This window comes from Geotrypetes seraphini, chromosome 7 (genome assembly GCF_902459505.1).
Source record: "Geotrypetes seraphini chromosome 7, aGeoSer1.1, whole genome shotgun sequence".
Classification (NCBI taxonomy): Eukaryota; Metazoa; Chordata; class Amphibia; order Gymnophiona; family Dermophiidae; genus Geotrypetes; species Geotrypetes seraphini.
The window spans coordinates 142,864,780-142,887,850 of record NC_047090.1 but is presented as its reverse complement, the minus strand read 5'-3'; the positions used below and the strand labels follow the sequence as shown (position 1 = coordinate 142,887,850).

At 39.6% G+C, this 23,071-nt stretch overlaps 1 long non-coding RNA gene across 2 annotated transcripts in view; it reads left to right on the top strand.

Annotated features, from left to right (window-relative positions):
* LOC117364106 overlaps positions 1–22,704 on the top strand; it is a 34,940-nt gene extending 12,236 nt beyond the window's left edge. For both annotated transcript variants that reach the window (XR_004540179.1, XR_004540178.1), the window contains exon 3: positions 21,542–22,704. This is a non-coding gene — a long non-coding RNA (uncharacterized LOC117364106). The remainder of the gene's footprint in view (positions 1–21,541) is intronic.
* The last annotated feature ends 367 nt before the right edge of the window (positions 22,705–23,071 follow it).

Sequence of the window (23,071 nt, the reverse complement as noted above, 5' to 3'; positions counted from 1 at the left end):
TCAGTATGTTTGAGGGACTGAGATCATTTGCATTATGCCCTGGCTTAGGCGTGAGTTTCATTCCAGTCATGGTATGTGCAAACTAACCCATTTGGAGAATAACCCAATCACCAAAATTTCACAACACAACACAGACTTTCAGGACAGAAATGAGACTGGTAAGGCAGAACAGCTATTGAACATGTTCAGCTTTTCCAATAGGCCTGATTAAGTCAGAATGCTATAGATCACATATTAGGATAATTCCTTGCACACAGAGCACAGATTACTGTATTTTTTGCTCTATTAGATGCACTTTTTCCCCCAAAAAAGTGGTTAGAATTAAGGGTGCGTCTTATGGAGTGAATACCTAAAGCACCTCCTTCCCCGTTACCTTATTTAAATGCTGCTGCCCTCCTTTGCTGGACGTAGTGCCCTTCCTTGCTGAGAGCAGTGCAAAAGGCTGGCTGCCTGTTCCCTGCCACTTCCCCGGAGAACTGACGGCTGATGCGGCTGCCTTCTCTTCTGTTCTCTTGCGGCATAGCGGCACACCAGGCTGCCTGCCTGGTCCTGTGCCACTATGCTGGGACCAGACAGACAACCTGGTGCGCCGCTATGCCGCAAGAGAACAGAAGAGGAGGCAGCCGTTCTCAGGGGAAGTGGTGGGGAACAAGCAGCCAGCCAGCCTTGTGCGTTGCTCTCAGCAAGGGAAGACCCAGAAGCAAAAAAAAAGGTAGGGGGGAGGAGGAAGAGGGCCGGGGCTTTCCTTGCGGGGGTATGGGGAGGGAGAAGCCGGGGCCTGCCTGCTGCCTACCTGGGGGGTGAAGAGGGAAAGGTCGGGGCTTGCCTGCCTGGGGGGGGAAGAGGCCTGCCTGTCCACCCTCCCTGTCCCCTGTTCCTACCTGCCTGTCTTGTCCCCTGTCTCTACCTGCCTGCCATGTCCCCTGTCTCTACCTGCCTGCCAGACACTAGGCCTGCCTGCCCTGTGCTCTGTCCTGGCCTATCACTAGACCACCAGAGGGGGGACAGGGTACAGAGCCTGGCAGGGAGGGGGGAACAGGGTAAAGAGCTTGGCAAGGAGTGTGGGGTTGGGTGCAAAGCCTGGCAGGGAGAATTTGGTTTAGAATTTATTTTTTTTTCTTGTTTTCCTCTAAAGCTTATGATCGGGTGCGTCTAATGGAGCGAAAAATATGGTAAATCTGTTTAATTACAGTTGTAGTTAAATGTCCTGAACACTAGGGTTCTGTATCCCAACTTGCAGGTTGCTTGCAGAAACTGTCAATCATGTTTCCAACTTCACCTCCTTCCCAGGGAGCTTCCCCTTCCCCCCTCCCCCCCCCCCCAGTTTTGCTTTCTGAAAACAAGTTGCTCAGAAGTGTTTCTGCTCTGCTCTATGGCTTTATTGTTTTTGGCTATCTTTTTCTAAGTGTTCTTTGGAAGCTCAGTGCCCAGAGGTTTCCACTTAATAGGATCTCTGTCTGGGAGAAGATGCAGACTCGCACAGCGGAAGTCTGCTGCTAGCAGGATCAGCCCTATGGGACACCTAGCTAGCTAGCATGCGTTTACCTATATTTTTTTAGCTGCTCATATCTCTGATTTAGTCAGGAGCTTCAGTGCAGGCTGTTGGGTTCTTTCATAGCATGATTTTCCAGGGGTTGAGGCTCAAATCTGACTGCTAGCCTGATGTAAAAGTTCAGCCTTTGCATCTTAGGCAGATTTCTTCTCCAAGGATTCCAGTTGAAATCCTATTCTGAAGCAGGCAGACACCATATGGCAAAGTGTGTAAGGCTGCTACTTATAGGGAAAATCAGGGGGTGGGGGGAGTTGAATTTAAAGGTTTCTGACCCCAGAGCCTAGGTCCCCTATCTCTGCAACCCCTTTTCTCTGTTGGGAGGTTTTCCCCTCCTCCTTCCCTTTCAGGAAGGTTTACATGGGCTGTCTTTAGCATGATTTTTCTGGTGACAGCCATCTTGGATTTTAAACTTTTTTTTTTTTTTTTTTTTCTGTAGCCTCCATCTGCCTCAAATCTCCTCAATTTTGCTTAAATTAACCCTCAGGTCTTTTTATGCAGATCATACCAGGTTTGTTCTGGATTGCTGGTCCACATATGACATAGTGTGCAGGGGAGGGGCAGGAGCCTTGGGCTCAGCAGCTTCCAAGTCCTCCAGGGCTGGGGATCTGCAGGAGGTGTCCTTCCAAGGGAAGAGACCCTTTCCAGGACCCTCAGTACAAGGCTTCACCCTGGATTTTGTGAGCCTTATGTGGAGTGCCTATTTGAACTGCTGAGGTTCCTCAGTGTCTGTTAGCAGCGCACCAGTGGCATAGGGGTTCTCCCCTCAGCATGTGCCCTGACCAGTCTTGTTATTTACTAGAGGATGGAAAGTCGGATTCCATGTTACTTTTATCCCAGGATGATGTTTCTCTGGCAGAGTCTGCTTCTTTGCAGGAGGACAGTGGTCAAGAGGTAGTAGTGACCCTGGATCGGGGGAAGACACCCCCCTCATGTATCAGCTGTTTAAGGTCTCCGCGCTTTCAAGCATTATTTCCATTCTCTCAACTCTGGACACACTTGCTCCCACTGTTTCTTCGCTGTCAGGCATACCAAACCTCAACCTTGGCTCACTCCCAGTATCTGCTACTTATGTTCTTGTACCCACTGTGCCAAGCGCCTTTGGCGCCAATCTCTCACCTGCTGACTTCTTTCACTTTGAATTTATGCTGACCTCTAATTCTGCTCTTACGCTTTTTTTTTTTTATAATTCTTTATTCATTTTCATATTTTACATGAAGTGTACAAAATATTGAGTTACGACTAATGAATACACAATATCACTTTTATATCTATTACATAATATTCTGAACAAATTTTTTTATCCCCTCTCCCACCCCCCACCCTTCAAGTACTTTCCAATCACCTTATACATATTGTATACCATATTATAACATGTTATGTAAAATTATTTTCACTACCCCCCTCCATGTGTGCCATAAAGAAGACAAGAAAAAGAAGAAAAGAAGAAGATAAATCCTACTATTCATTCAGTACAATACTTTGTCAATGGCTCCCATATTTTTATAAATTTAGGATATGTCCCTCTTTGTATTGCTATTACTCTTTCCATTTTGAATATATGACAAATTGTATTCCACCAAAATGTATAATTAAGGTTAGTATGATTCTTCCAGTTATTGGTTATATGCTGAATGGCAACCCCTGTCATGTCTAGTAAAAGCTTGTTATTTTCTGGTGAAATTTGACTTTTTTTTCTCATCATCATTCCAAATAACACTGTATCGTATGATATTGCTACATGATTTTCCATCAATTTATTAATTTGTGGCCAAATTGCATTCCAAAAACTTTTAATGTAGGGACAATGATACAATAAATGATCCAACGTCCCAGATTACAGTGCCAGCATTTACGCTTTTAAAGCAAGACCACTATATACAACTAACCAACTCCTTTCTTCCAACCCATGCCGTCTCTTTGCCATGCTGAACTTCTTAAAACACCCCCTTTCATCTGTCTCCAGATGATGGCTGAATATTTCCATGACAAGTTCACAAGATCACCCTTGAATCCACCAAAAAGACACATCCTTCTCCCCTATCCACCATCTAAATCTTCACTCTCCTGGCATTCAGACTCGCACCATCCTTTCTTCCATTGCCCAAAAAACTCAGGAAGTACCCATACATCCTTCCCTTGCCTGTTCCCACCCTCTCGACCCTCCTTCTCCTATTGCTAACTTGAGGAAGAAACAGCACAACTTCTGTCCTTAGCCAAGCCTTCTACATGCCTCTCAGACCCTATTCCCATCCTTCTACTTGACCCTATCTCACATGTTATCCCTCCCATCTGCCATATTCTCAACTTATCCATTTCCACAGCAACTGTCCCCGATGCCTTCTCAAAAAACCCTCACTAGACCCCACCTGCCCATCCAACTATTGCCCTGTCTCCCTTCTGTTTTTTATTCATGCTACTTGAGCGTGCTGTCCTCTGTTGCTGCCTGGACTTTCATCTCATCAGATTCTTGATCCTCTACAATCAGGCTTCCACCCCCTACAGTCCACAGAGACTGTCCTCACCAAAGTCTGCAGTGACCTGATTCTGGCCAGATCTAAGGGCCTTTACTTGATCCTCATCTTTCTTGACATGTCTGTTGCCATTGACACTTAATCACTGCTTATTCCTCAATACACTGTCCTCATTTGGATTCCATGAATCTGTCTTCTCCTGGTTTGCCTCCTACATCTCTCTCATCACACGTTAATGTATCTCAGTGGGTTCTCCTCTGCTGCTATCCCACTAGCAGTTGATGTTCCCCAGGATTCTGTCTTAGGACCTCCTTTTCTCTCTACACTTCGCTCAGTGCCCTGATCTCCCATGGCTTCCATTGTCGCCTAGATGCTGAAGACTCTCAGATCTACCCCTCTACACCCGAAATGTTACCTCTCTTCACACAGACTCGCTAAAACAGCCATTCCCCTGACTACCTGCGATGATGGCTGCAGAGAGCTGCCCTTTTCAGGAGCATGCCTCTTCGCATCTCCTCCTGAGTGATGCTAATAACCAATGCCAGCCGTTAGTTAGGAGGGGGGTGTCATTGCAACAAACACCCAGTCCAGGAACAGTGGTCTCTAAGAACATAAGAATTGCTCTACCGGGACAGACCGATGGTCCATTAAGTCCAGTATCCTGTTTCCAACAGTGACCAACCCAGATCCAAGTACCTAGTACCCAAGTAGTGAAACAGATTTTATGCTGCTTATCCTAGAAATAAGCAGTGGATTTCCCAAAACTATCTCGATAATGGCCTATGGACTTCTCTTTTAGGGCGCAGCAGAAATGATCCATAAATCTGGTATGCGGAGCTATTTGTCTAGTACTGTAGAAGTTTCTGGATGGCAAGGTAGTCAATTTTCTCAAACAATGTGATGGCAAAAGCATATGTCAATGGGCAAGGAGGCACCAGGAGCACACCATTGCGCCTAGAAGCTCAGATCCTCTTCCAGTGGGTGGAAACTTATTTGCATGTGCTCTCAGCCGTGCACATAGCAGGAGTAGAAAATATGCACACCAAGATGCTTAGCTTTTACAGCTGCAAATTAGAGCTCAGAAGCAAGGGATTGGACATGTTAGTTCGACCATGGCTGAAGAACGAATTATTGTATATGTTCATTCTCGGTTGAGTCATTTGCAGGTCTCCCAGATTTGGTAGTCTAGTGGTGTCTGGCCTCGCAGACCATGGTATGTGGACCTAGTCTGTCTTCAGAGGGATTAAGTCCTCAGATTGCCGGTCCAAGAGGATCTTCTCACTTGGCGACCAGTTCCTAACGAGAATCTTGAATACTTTGGGCTTACGGCATGGCTCTTGAACAGGTGGCCCTGATGAGCAAAGATTATTTGTTTGTGGTTGTCACTGTGTTGCTCAGAGTTAAGAAGCATTTGGAGATCTTCATCATCCCTCAGATCTGAGGACTGAGGTAAGAGGGTGTGACAAGCATGTGCCACAAAGGAAGATGTGGGATGCACCAGGGAGGGGTCTTAAGTGCCTGGGCCAATCGGTGCTTAGGCACCTCCACACCAGGTAGGGGAAGGCCTGCCACTTTGAAGAGGCAGGGAGAGAGTGAGCACCACCAGCTGGCCTTAAAAGAAAAAAAAGTACAGGGAAGGGGGTGGCATACTAGACCACCATGTGGTGGTGGGAGGGAGCTTGCTGTCAGGTTTTTTTTTAAATAGGCACAGTTCATGTGTGTTGATCACCCAAAAGTTGCACCAAGTAAAAAATAAGCAGTTCCTGCTCTCTCTGCTTGCTGGTTCAGACAGGGAGAGCAGGGCTGTTTTTTGTGTGTGTGCAGGAGGAAAAGCTGTGCTAGTGATTTTTTTTCTTCTGAGCATAGCTCCTCCCCCCCACCCCTTTAGCGGTAGGTGTTTTTTTTTTTGTTTGTTTGTTTTTTTGGCACACATAGCATGCATATAATTTGCATGCTATTGTACTGAGAATTGTCGGTAAAACAAAAATTGTTCCCACCACAGTATCTTTTTACTGTGGTGTTTGAGCTTAGAGAAATCTGGCCCTTAGTGTTTTATCATGTGAAACTCAAAACAGTGCAGATAGCTTTGTTAAGACTTGGTATACTTCAGTTAAACTACCATATTGGCAGATGACAAAATTCCCCTGTAAGTATGCTTTTTGGGACTTGACATATGACATCTTCCTATCTGCTGAGGGTTATTGGTGCCGCCTAAGGAGTGGATTGAAGGGCATTAGGGAAATTATAAGGTTACATGTTACAGTTTTTGGGGTGTTTTTTTCCTCTATTTCTCTGCTTAACTGCTATTGGATCCCTTTTATTGTCGACTTGAAAACTGGAAATGGGAGATTAATTATGGGAAGGTAGGCCCTTTGTCAGTATTTCCTGTTCAAAATAAATTTCTTGTTTATACTGGTTTTGCAGTAAAAATAGTATTTGCTTTTTCTAACTTACATTCTCCATCCAGTAATCATGAGTTGGCAGAAGGATAGACAGTCTGGGGGAAGCGGGGGGGGGGGGAAGTTCCTTGGGTCCGCCATCTCATCCTTTACCTCAACCAGTGGCCTTAATCTTGTCCCCAGACGATGGAGCAGAACCTCACTTTTTTTCTGGGCCAGGCTGGCAACAGTGATGATGATGATGATAGGGGAGAGAGCAGGATGCAGCATTCCAACCAAGGCTGGTGACTCAACAGTTAAATTCAGGATGCAGTGGTGCTGATTGCTGATGAGGAGGCGGGGAAAAGCAGACCTGCAATTTTTTTTTTTTTAGCTTGAATTAGCAGTAACCATAATAATTGGAGATGGGAGAAAGCAGAATTGGGGAGCAGTTATGGGAATTTTAAGTACCTGGTTTCCTGCTGTGCACACATGGTAATGTGTGAAAGTGGTTTTTAATGAAAACATGGGCTTGCTGTTAGTTAGGTTTTTGGTGACATACCTTGCAGCTCTTGGTTACATACTAGAGTACCCAGACAGGCTTTTAAGAACTACTGGATTAAGGGAAACATTCTCCTTAATTCTTTCTAGTTTTTCCATTTCCCAAAATTAAACCAAGTTAAATGGTGACCTCATTAGTTAATTGACACTTGTAGGGGTAGGTAAAAATGGAGCACTACACGTGAAAGCTCCATATATGAAAAAATAGATTGCAGTTTTCTTTTTTTTTTTCCATTATATTTTTATTTTCAAATTTCATAAAAAGTGTACATAATAATAAAATATATTTGATACATGCATGTTATCACTTTTATATCTATCGCAATATTTGTCTGAATTTGATTTTCCCCTTCACCCTCCCCCCACCCCTTCACCACTTTAATATAATATTTTCAAATTTTGTAAAAGTATATAACATGTTTGAATACAAATGATAATTATTCAATATCATATTTATGTCTATTGTAATATATTCTAGATAAATTTTATTCATTTTCCCTCCCCCCACCCTTCTATTATCCCTTAATCATTTGTTACATTTTGTATCATATATTATAATATATTATATCTAAATTGTTTTTCTTACCCTCCCTATATGTGTGTCATAAGAAGATCTCTAAAAGAAGAAAAGAAGAAAAAGTATTCTATTATTTAATCATTATAGTATTTTGTCAATGGCCCCCATATTTTTATAAATTTATTATATGTCCCCTTTTGTATTGATATTGTTCTTTCCATTTTAAAAACATGGCATATTGTATTCCACCAAAATGTATAATTTAGGTTGTTGTAATTTTTCCAATTGTTAGTTATATGTTGAATGGCAACCCCTGTCATAATTAATAAAAGTTTATTATTTTCTGGTGAAATTTGACTTTTTTTTCTCATCATTGTTCCAAATAAAATTGTATCATATGATATTGCAATATGATTTTCCATTAATTTATTAATTTGTGGCCAAATTGAATTCCAAAATATTTTAATATAAGGACAATGATATAATAAATGATCTAATGTCCCTGGTTCTAGATTACAGTGCCAGCATCTATTAGATTTAGAACTATCTAGTTTTTGTAAACGAGTAGGGGTCCAAAAAGCTCTATGTAATAAAAAGAACCATGTTTGTCTCATAGACGCTGACACTGTACATCCCATTCTCCAAGACCAAATTAGTGGCCATTGAGATGCATTAATTTGATGTCCAATCTCAATGCTCCAAATGTCTCTTAGACCGTTTTTTGGTTTTTTATTCAAATAGTATAGAAGTCTTTCACATTAAGAACAGATACTTTACTTTAGTGTTGCAGACTTTCACTAACTTCAAAACAAGAGGAACAAGTCACATCTTGAAATTTTTCAGGAGCATTATTGTTTTACCTTAAAAGAAACTTAGTTTTTACAAGGGTGTGCTGAAAAGTTCTCAACCCAACCTAGGAGGGAATGACGTGAAGCTATGAAACTTACAAGTTATTCCACATATTCACACTTAAGTTAAACACACTTAGTACATCATGTCTGAAGTTTCTGTAACTCTTCCAAAAAATACTCTGGTCGCTGAAATACTGCTCCACTGCTGCAATCGCCTCAGTCGCTCAAATTGTCGCCCTTTCAAACTCTTTAAGGTTAGGAAACAGAAAATAGTCAAATGGATTAAGATCTGGTGAGGTAGGGTGGATGGTCTACGCATTGAAACGCCAACTTTGTCAAAAACATCCATCATTTTGCCAGCCTTGTGAGCAAGTGCATTGTCTAGCAAAAAGAGCGCGCGCGCGCGATCTGTGGCTGTGTCAGAAGCGTTCACTCTGACGTCATGACGTCAGAGAGAAGGCTACCAAATCAGCCATGAATCGCGCACGAGGAGCACCTGCAGCAGACTGCAGAAGGGAGCCGGCCAGAAAACTACCGCCGGAGAGGGAGAGAAGCTGGGCCGCACAAAACTCCTTGTCGGGCCGCAGGTTGAACACCCCTGGAGTAGAGACAGGGAAGAGGATTGGTGTGCAGCTTGCAAAAAAATGTGTCCCAAGAACCAAAGTGGCTGTAAGAGTCCTGAGACTCTTGACTGGAGTTTCTGAATTATTAATTGGTGAGTATTTTGGGGTATTTCATATGTGGTCTTGAATAAACTCAGAACTTTGTATAAGGGATTGAAACCTTCATATACAGTACAAAATGGGGACAGACCAAAATAACTTGACCCATTTCTTTAAATTTATTTCTAATTTTTGCACTGGCAGCTATGACTGTTTGAATGACAATCACTATCCAAAAGGAAGAAGACTAAAAATTATTCCCAGAGAATAGTTCCTCATGTAGAGGGATAAAAGTTCACTGCACACAGCTGGTGGATATGCCCAAAACCAGGTGCTCTAGAGCAGTGTTCTTCAACTGCCAGTCCGTGGACCGGTGCCAGTCCGCAGAAATTTTCTGCTGGTTCACAGGGCCGGCACGTCCATCGGGCCCAAGACAGCATTCTTCAGCTGCCAGTCCACGATGTGATCAACGCAGCGTCTTCAGGCCAGCTTTCTGAGTGCTGCAGTGCACAAAGCCATGGGAAAAGGCTCCTCCACGCGGCCTGCGCTTGAACTGGAAGCCTTCTCTCTGACATTCCAACGTCAGAGAGAAGGCTTCCAGATGAGGCGCGGGACGCATGCGAGGAGCTGCTGCCCACAGCTTTGTGCAATGCAGCACTCAGGGAGCCGGCCCGAAGATGCTGCATTGATCGCAAAGTAGACCGGCCCAAAGATAACACCGGGGGGGCAGGCCAGAAGGCAAGGCACATGGAGGGAGAGAGACAATGGTAGGGGAAATGCTTTTATTTTTTTAATTTAGTGATTGATTTGTTTGTTCAGGAAGAAATGCATTTGTTTCTTTTCCTCTGGGGTTGTACTGCTTGCAGAGCCTTGCATCTTGGGTTTGTAAATATTAGTACTTTTAGTTTTTGGTCCTGCATTTGCATGGGGTTATCTGTTTTATGGTAGGAATGAATGTTAAAAAGCATACAGTGTGCTTTGTGTATTTTAATTTTGTGGTTAAGCATTATGTGTTAATACAATTATATTGGGTGTTTATATGAAAAATGAATGGAACAAATGGTGTTACAATTAGTACTATTATGGGGGCGGGTTTGGGGCAGAGATTGAGTGGAGATGGGCATGACTTATCCCAGTGTTCTTCAACTGCCGGTCCATGGTCTGGTGCCGGTGCACAAATAATTATTTTATTTCCGCCAGTCCATAGGTGTCAAAAGGTGGAACACTGCTGTAGAGATCCAGATCAATTGTAGATACATTAGATAACTCTTCAAAAGCATTCTAGAAATGGTCTAGTTCATCTTACCTGCATAATCCTGATACCCTGCACAGAATTTATAGCATTGGTGTGGAGGAAGAGGGAAAGAGATATTTGAAGGGAGAACTGTTGGGAAGAGAAAGGAAGAAATGGTGGACCTGGGGAAGGGAGGCAGGTAGGCAGGGGAAGAGATGGGATGGGGTCATTTGGGAAGAGAAAGGGAGAGAAGTTGGATCTTGGGATGGGAATGAGGGAGAAATGTTAGGTCTGTGGATGGAAGGCAGAGATGCAGCATCTTTTTTCCCCCTCCATTTCATTGTTCAGCATCAAAGGGGGAGGGAAGAAGAAAACATAAAAGAGAGGGAGCAAAATGTTGGACCATGGAGATAGAGGAGGAGAGATGGACCCATGGGAGGGCAGGAGGGAAGAAAGCTGGGATAAGAAGATGCTAGGCAGGAGATGGAAAGAAAAGGACAGGGAGTTACAGCCTGACCAGTGGAGAGAGGGAAGGGGATTCTGAAAGTGGTGAGCCATGTGGATGAGGTCAAAAGGGAGATGACAAGATGAGTGAGAGGAGTGAGTACAGTGGTGGAAATGGGGAGTAGAAAGAAGGAAATAGGAGGCTGGGAAATGGGAGAGCTAGGGACTGAGAGAAGATGGAGAATTGAGAGGTAGCTGAACATTTATAAAGAAGAAGGGTGAGAAAGAAGGCAAGATTTGAGTGGACAGAGGCAAAAAAGAGAAAAAGTTAAGAAGGCTGAAAGGGAAAAATCAATACATTGTAGACAGGCATAAGGAAAGAATGGAACAGTATTGAGAAGAGGAGAAAAACTGGACAGCAGACATTGGAAAGAGAATTGGTAGAAGATCGACAAAAAGCAGAAAGAGAAACTGGGACCAAGATGATGGAAAAACAAAACATCCAGACAATAAGGTAGAAAAAATTGTTTTATTATAAATTTATTAACTGAATATGTTAGCTTTGGGATATGTGCATCACAATTATTTTTGTATTCAGTGGCGTAGTCATATACAGCTGATTTGGAAGAGGGACTGGAGCCCAAAATTAGTGGAGGGGCACCAAAGTTTCTCCCTCCCTGAGTGCAATTTATAAATACTTGAGCTAGTGGAGATTCCCAAGCCCTGCCAACTGAAGACATCTTCCTCCAGTCTGGCAACTCAAAATCTCCAAGCTTTGCAGCCAAAGGCAATATCCTCAAGCTGCCACTGCTTTCATGCATACATGAAAACCAGAGGGGGGGGGGGGCAGGGAGGAGGCCCAAAAAAGCAGTAATATTTACCCTGATTAAACGATCCTCCACGTGCGCTGCTGACAGCTGATTCAGCATCCCTGCTCTGATGAGGCTCACCATAGCTGTAATAGAAGTGAATGGGAGAACCAGGAACGCGCATCCCTGCTCATCAGAGTGGGGATGCGGAACCCTTTGGCTGCTCTCACTGTCAGGGATGTACGTGGAGGATCACTCAGTCAGGGTAAGAATTACTGCTTTTTTGGGTTCTTCTCCACAGTGTCCCTTTAATGAAGGTTTATTATTAGATACGTACATCTTCTATATTAGTGATTGCAAATTTGGGACCTGCTCAGCCTTTTTTTTTTTTTTTTTGCTCATCAGCTAGTGTTGGTGTTTGTGTAGCCCCAGAAAATTTTTTTGTCCAATGTGGCCCAGGGAAGCCAAAAGGTTGGACACCCCTACCCTACTCCTTCACCTTGAGCAGGGAGGGGTAACTTTCATAGCGTTCCAGGTCGTGGGCCAACCCTCTTCCCCACTCCTACTCCTTCACTGTAAGCAGGGAGGGTTAATTTGCACAGCATCAAATTTGCACCAACATATTTCCCCGTCCCACCCCACCCGGCTATTTTTTCGTGCCACCTGGCTAGAAAAAATTTCTGGGGAGAACACTGTACACTATTTCTGGACCGTGGAATGGCTAATGTCAAATTCTTTTGAGATCTTTTTAAATTCCTTATCAGACTTATAAGCTGCTACAATCTTTTTCTGAAGGCCAATTTGATCTTACCATGGTGTTCACTCACTGCAGCAGTCATGAGCACACCAAACTAAATGTCTGAAGTTTAAGTAGCAATACAAAAGGTTATTACATTACATTACATTAGTGATTTCTATTCCGCCATTACTTTGCGGTTCAAGGCGGATTACAAAAAGGATCTATCTGGCCATTTCCAGAGGAATTGTAGAATAGTTAGGGAGTAATCAACTTGGTTCATAGGGATGAAGTAGTTCTTGTGGCATTAGGTTGTTTTAGAGAGTGGGGAGGCGTTACGTTGGTTTCGATTGTTGGGTATCAGGGATTTTTTTAAATAGTATGTTTTTTATTTCTTTTCTAAATGTTCTGTAGTCAGGGGCAGTGTTCCCTCTAAGATGAGCGATCGCTCGCTATTTTCAGTGGCGTCGCTCATACACTTTTTCCTGTCGCTCACTCGAGGGCGAGCAGAGGTGAGAAGAAGCGATGGCGGCCTGTATTTTAAAGTTGAAAGATGCAGCGGCGGCTCCTCTCAAGATCCCCGACTGCATCGGACTTCCGCCGCAGGTGGGGATTCATGAGAGGAGCCGCTGCCATGTCTTCAGTGTCGTACCAAGGGGTGGGGGGCGGTCCGCCCCGGTTGTGCACCCGCCCTAAGGCTGCAGTCGGAGAGGAAGTTCGGGCCAGCCAATCGCTGCCTGGCTGGGCAGAACTTCCTCTCCGACGGCAGAATTGACATCGGGGGATTGCTGGTCGGCCCGGTGGGAAGCAGAGAGAGCTTGGGGCAGCCGCAGCGGTGGCTTTGGGGCCTGTTTCCCCCGATGGTGGCAGCAGTAGCTTTGTGGAGAGTAGGGAGAAACAAAGGGGGCAGGCAGGGAGACAGAAGGGAAACAGAAAAAAAGAAAGGGGGCATCAAGAGAGAAAAAAGAAAGGGCAGGGAGAGAGGAAGAAAAAGTTGGGGGAGGGAATGAGGTCTGGAGGAGAGGAAGCATACAGGCTGAAAGAAGGGAAGAAAGATTGGATGCACAGTCAGAAGATGAAAGTACAACCAGAGACTCATGAAATCACCAGACAAGGTAGGAAAAATGATTTTATTTTAAATTTAGTGATCAAAATGTGTCTGAATTTATATATGCTGTCTATATTTTGCACTATGGCCCCCTTTTACTAAACCACAATAGTGTTTTTTAGCGCAGGGAGCCTATGAGCATCGAGAGCAGCGCTGGGCATTTAGCGCAGTTCCCTGCGCTAAAAACTGCTATTGTAGTTTAATAAAAAGGGAGGGGGTATATTTGTCTATTTTTGTATGGTTGTTACTGAGGTGAAAATCATAGTCATCTGCCTTGACCTCTTTGAAAAAAACCCAGAATAGGAATGATAATTAACATTTTTCCAGTGTATAGTGTGCTTTGTGTTTAATTTTATTGTTGGTAGATCATTTTGACTTGGTCATTTTAAAGTAGCTCGCAAGCCCAAAACGTTTGGGCACCCCTGAGCTAGAGCGTTGAAGCTGTGTATTTCTATTTTATCCCCCCTTTTACAAAACTGTGGAGCATTTTTTTAGCGCCAGCCGTGGTGGTAGCAGCGCTGATGCTCAGAATTCTATGAGCATCAGAGCTGTTACCACCGTGGCTAAAATCCACACTACAATTTTGTAAAAGGGGGAGGGGTTAGTTTGTGAAGACATATTCCCTACTAGGCGAAGGTGTTTTCTGTGTTCTGTGTGTTCGAAAGACATAGTTTTCTGTTATAAATTATTATTCTTCTAAGTTTTGAGTATTTAACCCTCCCACAATCTCACGGGCACTCGTTTCAAATTTCAAGTTTATTGAGATTTTGATTTAAACGCAATATCAAATATTTTCAGTGCGTATAACAAAAATAAATTTGGGGAAATAAATAAAACCATTTGAACAATAAACATACAAACATATCCATAGATGATTAAAAATACATAAGGAGTACAAGGATAAACTACATTTGTTTAAAAATGTGTCCTCCGTGCCTGCTCATAAATTTGTGGAGTATGTAACTTGTCGCTCATGCATTTTTTTTTTTTTGCACACACCTCATCAATCCTTAGAGGGAACATTGGTCAGGGGTCGTTATCAGCAAAGTAGAGTTGGCGGTCTAATCTCGCTGCTTGTGTGGCCAGGAGGCCATTATACAGTTTTTTCCGTTTGACTTCTCTGAGGGGTATGTGAATGGAGCATGGGTTCTCCTTTGTCTGGTTGAGGTGGTTTGGATTAGACAGTTGTTTAGGTATATTGGGCTGTTTCCATTCATGGTTTTAAATAGAAGACAGTAGAACTTGAATTGTATTCTTGCTTGAATTGGTAGCCAGTGTGAGTGGAGATACACCTCGGTGATGTGGTCATGTTTTCTCAGAGAGTACCGTAGATGAGCCTCAGGGCTGTGTTCTGGATTGTTTGCAGTTGTTTAATCATGGTCGCGGGGCAGGGTAGATAGAAAATGTTACAATAGTCTAGTAGACCCAGCATTAGGGCTTGAACTAGGATCCGGAATTGAGTTTTGTCTAAGAATTTTCGCACTTGTCTTAGGTTTCTCATGATTGCAAAGGATTTCTGTATTATTTTGTTGATTTGTGGTTGCATGGTACAGCACCTGTCAATCGTCACTCCCAGTAGTTTTAGAGTGGTTTGCATGGGGAATGTGGTTGAGTTGATTACTAGGTTTGTAATGGATGGTGTCTTATTGTTTTCTAGGAGAATGAATTTTGTTTTTTCTGAGTTTAGTTTCAGTTTGTGGTCTTTCATCCAAGATGTTATTGTTTCTAATGTTATGTATAGTGTCTGTTATGGCTTGCCTGGGGAGTTTGTAAGACCTACAGAAGGCTTGACACTGCTAAATTTCACTTTTAAATATATAATAAAACTAATAATCTAAATATAGTGAAAGGGTATCTATCCTCAGTGTGAGGTTATGAGCTCTGAAGAACTTCTCATTAGAGAGATTCTAATGATCAGGATAACACAAAAGCTGACACCTGATAGGAATCAGTCACATACCATCATGAGACCGCTCTTTGTGTGTAACGTGTGAAACTGGTGAATAAACTTTTGTATATAATAGCAGTGGCCATAAATACTTTCTATAAGCATGAGAAAGCCCCATGGGCGAACCAGCACAAATTTTTTTTTTTAAAAGATCTGAGGGCCATTGGTAACTTATTGTAATGATTAGATGCCTTTTTACACTGAAAGTATAATTATGGGAAAGGGGGTGGTATATAGTTATACTATAGGTTTAATTAATTCTATGAATATAACACATGAATGATATTTTTTGATTACAATATTTGTGAAAAGTGTGGGTGGGGGAGTGAGATTTTATATATTTAAAATGACAATTGAAAGCATTTCAAGTGATGTGTATGATTCAATTGATGTAATATTATGTACTTGAAGTAAGATGAAAAAATAAATAAAGAATTGGGGGGAAAAAAAAGTACTTAGCTGGATAAAGCACCAACACCATTCAATGATGATTCATAAGTCATGTGTCAAATTGTGGTCCTACCAAGCTGGGTTTCAGGGCGAACAGCCCCTTCTTCAGGGACCAAATATAAGAAAATAGCGCACTATGAAGTCTGGGAGTCAGCAGGCCGACAAGGCAAAAAGAGGGGGAGGAGCAAGCATCTCTTAAATACTTGGACCGAGGTAACGTCAGCCCCACAAAAAATGGAAGTGATTTGGGAATCCTCATTCACAGAACAAGGTTTAAGTAGAGCAAACTTCTTCAAAATGCTGAGTAATGATGTTCTAATCACATGCACCCGATGTGTGATATACCTGTGTGTGATTTAAGTTGGAGGATATGTGGGGGTATCCTAATTTATTCCTCAGAATACACATTTTTGTGAATATCTTGTTTCATGAGTAAATTGAGGAAAATTTTATTTATCTGTAATTACATTACTTTCTTTTCCAGAGATAAATAAAAAGATTTGATACCAATATGTGAACATTTCTTAAAGAACTGAATATTTCATGAGGTGTCCTAATTTTTTTTCACATGACTGTACATGCCTCACAGGTGAAAATGCACTACCCACAGTTTCAGGACTCAATTTCTTTCCAGTAGAAAAGCACAATCTTCTGTTTTGGATAGTGACCCATTACTTGATATGTTTCTATCTGGTATAATTACCCTCCAAGAATTCAGAGGCTTTTTTCAAAGATTGTCAGTACTCCTTTCGAGAAGATATTATACCATTCTTTGTTGAAGCACTTCAACAAAGCTAAGAGAGATCTAGGTGCTGGCAACATTTTAACAAAAAAGTATTGCCCGCCATGTAGCAAAGCTATCTGTACATATCTAGTTACCATATATATATATTTAACATGTGAAATAAAAATATATTTTGGACAGGAGAGATTGCATTGTTAGTATCTTGCTCTTGCCTGCATAAAGGTAAGCATGCTAATGTATCGTATATTCATGAACTTTCTGAACCTGTGATCAGTGCTGTCATGTTTCTTTGTGAAAAGACTAAAGCATGTCTGCTCCATATTTTATTAAATGTTTCCTAATTTGATATATATTTATTACAAAAATAACAATTTAGATAAATTAACAATATAATATGCTTTGAATATTATATATATATATATATATATATATATATATATATGTGTGTAACATGGCTAAATTATATTATATTTCATTTAAATAACAAATGTTTTAATTTATAGAATACAATAAGAACAGGTCTTATGGAGTGCTTTATTATCGACTTAAGATGTGTGCTACCAAGTATACACAATTTTTAATTAAAAGGGAGGGTGGGGTGGGGGATGGGAATAGGAAGAGGGGAAAATTAATAATTAAATCTAGAATAATTAAAGAAAAGTGCAGATATCTGATCAAAATTTTATTATTAAGAAGATATTTAATTTTACTCAAATTATTAAATGACAATTAAAATTTTTTCCATTAACGTCAATGGTCTGAATCACCCAGTAAAAAGAAAAAAAATGTTAGGTTTCCTTCACAAGCAAAATGCGGATATTTATTTCATGCAAGAGACACATCTTACAGGGAATGAATCTAATAAACTAATTGGGGGATGGGTATCTAAATGTTTTTTTGCTCCTGCCTTAGGGAAAAAGGCAGGAGTAGCCATACTTATTAATAAGAAATGTACTGCTGATTTTAAACTTATAAAAATTGATCCATTAGGAAGATGGGTACATATCAAAATGATAATGGGAAATACAACCCTGGACTTATTTAATTTATATGCTCCTAATTCAAATCAAATGGAGTTTTTAAAAAAAATTCAACAGATATTACTACCATTGGCTACTTCAAATTTGATAGTAGCTGGAGATTTCAATGCTGTTATGGATCCTATTTTGGATAAGAAACCTAGTAAAATTATAAAATCATTAGGGCTAGAAAATTTGATACAATCTTGTGATTTGGTAGATATATGGCGTATTCTTCATTTTAATGATCAGGAATATTCTTTTTGTTCTCAGGTCCATAAATCATTTTCAAGAATTGATTATATATTTGTTTCTAGTAATTTAGCACAAAAAGTTATGAAAGCAGTTATTGATCCTATTATAATTTCTGATCATGCTGGTGTGTGGATTGATCTAAAAAATGATATAAAAACAAATTTTACATCAATTTGGAAATTTGATAATGCCTTACTTGCTGATGAAAATTTTGTAACAGACCTAAAAGTAAAGATGAAAGAGTTTTTTCAAATTAATAGCACAGACAATATGAATATTGAAATTATATGGGATGCTTGTAAAGCTACAATGAGAGGAAACATTATATCATATTCGGCTTTTATGAAAAAACAGCTTAAAAAACAATTTATGGAATTAGAGGAAGAAATTAAATCATTAGAAAAAAAATTAATTATTAAATGGGAAAATGTAGTATTACAAAAACTATTAAAAGTTAAAACTAAATATAATGAACTCTCTTCACAATTTGTTAGAAAAGAAATGTTCTGTCAGCAATTTAGATATTATGGAAACTCAAATAAAGCTGGAAAAAATGTTAGCAAATTTTCTTAAAGCAAAAAAAGAAAAACTAAAATTATTGCAATAAAAGATACAAAAGGTAATACACACACCAGCACTAAAGATATTGTAAAACAATTTCTTGATTTTTTATAGAGTCTATATACTTCAGATTCTTGTGAAAATAAAGAACAAGATGGCTTAGAGTTTTTAAATTCAATTATTGGACCAAATATTCCAGAAACATATAAAAGGAAGTTTAGAAGAAACATATATCATTAAAAGAAATAGAACTAGCATTGAAATCTCTTAGAGTTGGATCCGCTCCAGGTGGAGATGGATATACTGTTGAATTTTATAAAACATTTCAAAATATTATATTGCCTTATTTATTAAATTTATATCAATATCAGATACATAATGAAAATATATCAGGTACTATGGCAGATTCTGTAATTATTGTCTTACCAAAACCAAACAGGGATCCTACATTGGTTTCAAACTACAGGCCCATATCATTGTTGAATGTAGATGAAAAATTGCTTGCTAAAGTATTAGCATTAAGATTGGCAAAAGCTCTTCCTTTTATTATAGATGTACACCAAACAGGATTCGTTGCTAAAAGACATTCCTCACATAATACCAGACTGGCACTTCATTCTTTAAACTTAGCGAAAACTATGAATGAACCAGCTTTCTTAATATCGTTAGATGCAGAGAAAGCATTTGATAGAGTGGAGTGGAAATTTATGTATCAAGCTTTAAAATGGTTTGGAATAGGTCCCTTTTTTATTAAAATGATTCAAACATTGTATAGCTCTCCTGGAGCAAGATTAAATATAAATAATAACATTTCAGAAAGATTTAACTTGTTACGGGGGGTTAGACAAGGTTGTCCTTTATCTCCCTTACTTTTTGATATTGTTCTTGAACCCTTATTAATTGCAATAAATCAAACTAAGGGAATAAAGGGGATCACATTTTCAAATTGGGAATATAAATTATCTGCATATGCAGATGATATTCTTTTATATTTGAGGAAACCGGAAGATACCATTCCATGTTTATTAAATTTATTAGATAAATTTGGTAAATTTTCTGGATACAAAATAAATTGGGAAAAATCTGAAGTTCTTCCAATTAATGTCCATTGTACCAAAGGATTATTTGATTCATATTCATTCCAATGGAAAGAGGAAGGAATAAAATATTTAGGAATTGTTATTAAAAATACAATTGATACAGTAACAGAAAATGAAAAAATTTTATTAAAAAAAATAACAGAAATGTGCGAGCAATGGAATCCTTTACATCTTTCATGGTGGGGAAGAGTTCAAACAATAAAAATGATGATCTTACCTGTGGTTTGTTATCAAATGAGTATGATTCTGATATTTTTTCAGGGGTCATTTTATAAAAAATTAAATAGAATACTTACAAAATTTGTTTGGTTTGGGAAAAGGCCAAGAATCGCTTTAGCAACATTACAAAAAACAATTAGAGAGGGAGGGGTAAATTTTCCAAATTTTTATAGGTATCATCAAGCCTATATTTTAAGACAGGGTATGTATTGGATCCTCCCAGACCTCATGGAGAATGTACCAGACTGGTTATATTTAGAATGGCGACTCCTGTTTCCATTATATCCGGAACATCTTATAAGTATAACAATGCCCAAGAGATATAAAGATCACAGAGTTTTATTAGATACATGGAAAACATTAAGATTTATTAGTAATATTACAACAGATCCAATAACTAAATCGTTAAATCAATCCATTTGGGTAAACTCCAGGATCAAAATTGGTGGATTCAAAATAATATGGAAACAATGGATAATTGCAGGTATACGGTCTTTAAATGATGTTATAGTAAATGGATCCATGCTTAGTTTTTTCACAATTGCAACAGAAATTTGGATTGAACATAACACAATATTTTAAATGGATGCAATTGAAGCAAGCCATCCAGGAAGGGTTCCCTGAATGGAAAAATCTTAATACTCAATATAGTTTGCAAATCCTTTGCTTTCAGGCAGATTTTTTGGGACACCAAGCCGCAAAATGGTATAAATTATTATATGGATTTTTAAATAAAAAAAAAAGAACAGGACTTAGGGACATTTGGAGTATTGAGATAGGACAGACAATTTCTGCAACTCAATGGCAAAAATTTTGGTCCTGGAGAATACATACTACAATGTCAGCATCTATGAGTCAAACATGGTTATTTTTATTACATAGAGTTTTATGGACCCCTACTCGGTTACAAAAAATAGATAGTTCTAAATCTAATAGATGCTGGCATTGTAAGATAGAAATTGGGACATTAGATCATTTAATCTATTTTTGTCCCTGTATAAATGCCTTTTGGAAAACAATTTGGCCCCAAATTAATATATTATTAGAAAATCATGTTGGACTTACATATGACACAATTTTATTTGGAACAGCAATGAGAACACAGAGTCCAATATCAGCAAACAATAATAAACTTTTATTGATATTAACAGGGGTCGCCATACAACAAATTACTCAAAACTGGAAAGATCATACAAAATTAAATTTCACTTTTTGGTGGAATTCTATTTGCCATATATATAAGATGGAAAAAGCAATAGCGTTACAACATGGTTATATTAAAAAATTTAATAAAATCTGGGGACCATTGGCTCTTTTTTCTAAAGATCAGATATCATAGCACAAGGATAGATCATATAATAGGGGTTAGGGTGGGTACAATATTATAATAACAGATGATTTATAATTTATTGCAACAGGGGTCTTTATATAAGTTTGTATTAAAATATATATTGATGGATATTCAAGTGTATATTGAAAATAATATGTATTATATATTTATCACTTGATGTAAGAAATTTAAAATGAATAAAGAACTTTAAAAAAAAAAATAAATGTTTCCTAATGCTGCTTTCTATGGTGGTGCTTGCTAGACATAGATAGGCACTGCATTCATTTGTTAAGATTTAGCAAAACTTTTTCAGCAAACTTTTTTTTTTTTTTTTTCTAATAGGTATATTGAGTACTAACACCATTTTTTTTTTTTTTCTTAAACATTTGGAATAGTTTATGAAACCCTGAAAATGATGGTATTTTGTTACGTCACAAACAACATCTAGTAATTCTTGTGGTGGTTTTGGGGAGGGGTGCTTGTCAGATATCTCAATTTTTTTATATGAAGGTGTACTGTAATTTGTATTTGCATATATTACTCACTAACTTGTATGACCATGTTAACATGCTTGGCAATGTTTTCTCTCAGGGTTTCCACAGCTGGCATGATGCTTGTTGCAGATTTCTGGTCTCAAAATGAAGTTGCGTCTTATTTTGGTCACACTATCGGAAGAGAGATCACTGGAAAGGACATGTTTGGAAAAATTGAAGGTACTAGGCAAAGAGGGCAACCTGCAAACAGAAGACCGGCCATGTTGATGACAACCACGGGGCTGACGCTGAAGGACTTTACCGGACTAGCATAAACCGATTTTCATTAGACTGTAATTCATCAAGTCACTAGGACTCGAACAAGTCAAGGCACCTAATGCATACATTCATTTTATGTAGTGGGAGCTAGTTATTAAATACAGGTTTGTAATCAAAGCAAATCTAGTAACTAAATAAAACACTTAAAAACCATATTAGAATCTATAGAGGTGGTGGCTTTTTTGGGGTTGGATTTATTGTTTGATTTACTGATTAATAGAAAAGTTTTAAAGCGGTGTAAATAAAGCACTTCACCACCCTTGGACCACACTTAAATACTCTTGTTAACCTCACCAGATGGAGATATTTAACAGGGAGCATTTCTGTCTGGACCACCAGACTAGACCTTGGTTGTCTCCCTGACACATGCCAAATATAGGGGTCCATTCTATCCCAGTATATTTACAAAGCAACTTACATGTTCTTGCTTTATATTGGTAACTCTTGTTAAGTGTGCTGTGGCTTCCATAAGATGGCATCTAGCTTCTGCAGTCTGTGCCACCTGCAAATGAAAAAGCAGCTGCCCTGCCAACCCCCACATACAAGGCTGTGTCAGGAGCTGGTGTCAAAAACAGCTTCCACCAACATTATAGCCCAGGACTATTTCTTGAGCTTTCAGGGAAGCTGTTTTTGACGCAAGCTGGTGTATGCTTCTGAAGCAACTTTGTAGGTGATATGCAGCCATGGGCACTATTCCTGGGTGCATTAGATTAAACACAGTTTTTCCTTCATATGATTTGCTTATTGTCTTCTGTTCCAGTGTAGATAACAATAGTTTGTCTTGTTTTCTTACACCTGAATATCTGCTATTACAGATGTATTCAACTGACTCGATACTATTTTATTCCAGGACTTTTGGACTAAAAAGCCAAATATCACTGGCCTATAACTTCTATAATTTTGCCAATTAAGTTCTGGCTTTTTGAGAAGTGGGGTGATGATGCATTTTTATTGGATGCTTGCCTACTATTTCCATAATTGGGGAGAGGTGAGTTTGCTGCCAGTGCCTTCAGTAGAACTACATCATAAGGGTCTAACCTGCAAAAAGTAGATTCTCATCGGCTGCCTAGCAACTACAAATTGATAGGAATTGCCCGCCACCCTCTTCTTTCATCCAACAAGCCTCTTAACCAATCTACTCCTGAACTTCCTGACTGGAGAATGACACGGGGAAAAATTTGTCCCTGCCCCCATTCCTCTAGACTCTGCTTAACCACACAAGCCTTGACCATTTATGATTTTAAAGTGTTTGAGGCTTGTGCAGATGAAGACAGTTTGAAAAGAATTGGGCAGGGACAGTGAAAGAACT